Raw genomic sequence first — 3,017 nt, 5'->3', positions numbered from 1 at the left:
AAATAAGCCCTTCATATTATATGACGACACGCACATTCAGCATCAGTTATGGTTGGTCAAACACAGCTGTGACTCTGAATGTATTATATTAATAAGAAGCAACATTGCCTTTTTCTCCTGAAAATATCAAGTAACGTAACAAATGTGTTTGATTCTGCTTCCAATATGACAGTTTTGGTTAATACTCCACATGCCTACAGGACTTTGCAATGTTAACACAGCAGAACTCAGACACCTGTATAAGTGTAGTGAAATAAAAACAGTATTATTGTGTCATATGAATGCCTCACTTCTGTTCCGACACAGTTCAAGACTCGGGAGAAAAGTTTTACACCTGGTGTTCTACATGGCAACTTCACACACAAGAACTTTTTGCCGACACTACTACCACCTACATAAGTAAGCTTTTCCTGTGTTACTTTCAAGTAATTCACTTAAGCTATTCCTGATTTAACTGTAAGATCTGTACTTCCCACTTTCGTATCAACAGCCTCAAAATGCATATTGTAGCCTTCGGGATATGTTACAGGTCAGTGTCACACCAAGATTGTGGAGAAAGAGGGGGGAGCGGCATGTCACTCTCCAACAAGTGTTTACCAATAAATAAGTGGCGGAAAATTACGGGTATAGGACGGCTTAACATGTGGAAAATGAGATTTTCATTATTCGCTCACTGTATTTAACATTTATTATTCCTTTAAAATCGCACAACAACTTCAATAAAACACAGTTTAATCACTCATCTTCACACTTATTTCGCAATAATGTCACTTTTAAACTGCAAATCCTCTAAGAGCTCTCTTGAATCTTCCCAAGTCTCTCCCAACAGCCTTGATGTGGATAGATACGTACAGCAACCAGAACTGTGTCTGCAAAATCACAAGGATTATTAAACAATTTTTGCTGTCACTAATTACAAGCAATATAATTGACAAAGTAGATTGCTAATATTTGCTGTAATGAAAGCCACTCAATGGGGTATATTTCACATCTGCAAGAATGATCTCACTTAAGTAATTAAGTCCATCGAAACACTTTGAAACTAACCTCTCGTCTGACGAAAACGGTCTAAAGACGCAGTGGCAATTTCTCCAGATCTGCTGACAATGATATTTTGAGTTATCACTTTACTGAGTGACTGAAATGTAGTTCGGCTACCTGAGAACATAACAATACGTTAGAATTCATTTTCTAAACACGAACTACTACGGTACTGTATGGCTACTTACATATTAATTACACTATTAATATTTTCACAGTTGTTTCTTTAATACACGATTAAAGTCAACGGAAGAACAAACGTAAAACATACTTACCAATGACAGGTTTGGTGAGATGCAATTTTCTGTGTGGACAGATGTAGCTTTTTCATACGGTGGTAATTCGCAGAAATCGCAGAAGTAGCAGAAGTCACAGAAATCGCAGAAGTAGCAGAAGTCACAGAAATCGCAGAAGTCACAGAAGTCGCAGAAATCGCGGAAGTAGCAGAAATCGCAGAAATAGCAGTGGCGGAGGGATACGCGACTTAGGTTCCTTAACTGCGACTCTTAACTGCGACAAATCACAGTTAAGAATAACAGATACTGAAAAGTAGCATTCACAGAAATCACTGATATCGGAAAATCGCAGTTTAGCCCATCACTATTGTGCAGTGTGGGCACCGAAAATTCTTGCCCACTACGACAATGCCGCCTGTACAAAGGATAATATTCAGCACTAGCTTCTTCCACGAACGCATATGTCACAGGCACGTATATATATTAAGGTGAGGCAGCTAAGACGGACCACCCCAAATGTATCCAGTATGAATAAATATGTCGAGGTGAGGTTTTCACCAAGTTACAGCGGACAATATGAGGAATTTCCTGACGTTCGCAAGTCATTTTTGTAGTTTATAGTCGCCGAATTACGACACTGACTTTATTTTTTGAATGAAACTGTGTATTTTTTCTGTATCATTTGAAAGAATATTCTAAGAGAACTTCAACGACTTAACATGAATGGGACTTTATCAAATAGTATCAAGATAACAGCGCCGGAGACCACTGCCCAGCAATCAGGAGAAAAGGTTCCACAAACGACTGCTCTGTTATACCAAATACAAACGAACGCGTAACTCAGATGTGGTTCTTGTGTGTTTGTCTTTGAGCTTGCAGCCCATCAATCTGCGTTCTGTTGTTGTACCTATCAGATGTCTCGCTGGTAAAGTATTGAGACATTCACAATGTTTACAACAGTCAAAAAAGTGAATATCGTTTACGGTGATTGTCGCCAAATTATTAGAGCAGCGGTGCGGCTGTATGCTGAATAGTATCCAGACCGTGCCAAACACCTACGATCTGTCTTTGCAAACATTTAAAAAAATAAAAGGTTCTATAAAATGGAGTATAAAATATTCCAAGGAAAAAGAAGAGCAATCGATGAAACTAACACTTTAGTAGCAGTAACACACGATACAAATATCACGAAGAGACACATCGGAAGTAGGAGAGGGGCCAACAAAACGGGAGTTCCGCGAACATTCCATTGCATTGCATTTCATCCTCTTTACATTTCGCTGCATCTACAGCTTCATGACAATGACTTCCAAAATTGATTACAGTTCTCAGAACGCTATCTACAAAAAGTTCAAAATGATGTGCAAGACCTAAGCAAAATTTTATTTAGGTAAGATGAATCATTTACAAACCAGGGCAAGTTAATCTTCGCAATATGCGCTAGTCGCCAGTGTAAAATCCACACTGACTCAAAGAAATGGATAAAACCAGCGCTCTTGATCAACGTTTGATGCGTGTTTTTCAAGACCTGCATCATTGATCCCTGTTTTGCTGATGGAGGTGACAAAAGCAATGAGACAGCGATACGCACATACACAGGTGGCGGTAGTGTGGCATATTTAAAAATGCAAGGCTTGAAAGGCAACAGAAGCTAGGATTTCAGCTCGACAGCCATACAGGAGGGACATTTGTGCAGGTGAGGCGTTGGGTATAGACTTGCAGTATTCGCTCTGGCTATCC

The 3,017-nt window shown here is 39.3% G+C and overlaps 1 long non-coding RNA gene across 1 annotated transcript; it reads right to left on the bottom strand.

The window, feature by feature from the left end:
* Positions 1–710: 710 nt before the first annotated feature.
* LOC126094451 (uncharacterized) lies at positions 711–1,425 on the bottom strand. Its single transcript, XR_007521839.1, has 3 exons — positions 1,317–1,425; positions 1,048–1,158; positions 711–869 (listed from the first exon to the last, which is right to left on the bottom strand). It is a non-coding gene; the product is annotated as an uncharacterized LOC126094451 (long non-coding RNA).
* Between the last annotated feature and the right edge of the window lie 1,592 nt (positions 1,426–3,017).

This window comes from Schistocerca cancellata, chromosome 8 (genome assembly GCF_023864275.1).
Source record: "Schistocerca cancellata isolate TAMUIC-IGC-003103 chromosome 8, iqSchCanc2.1, whole genome shotgun sequence".
Lineage (NCBI taxonomy): Eukaryota > Metazoa > Arthropoda > Insecta > Orthoptera > Acrididae > Schistocerca > Schistocerca cancellata.
The sequence above is the reverse complement of the archived record's forward strand: the minus strand, read 5'-3'. Positions and strand labels throughout refer to the sequence as shown.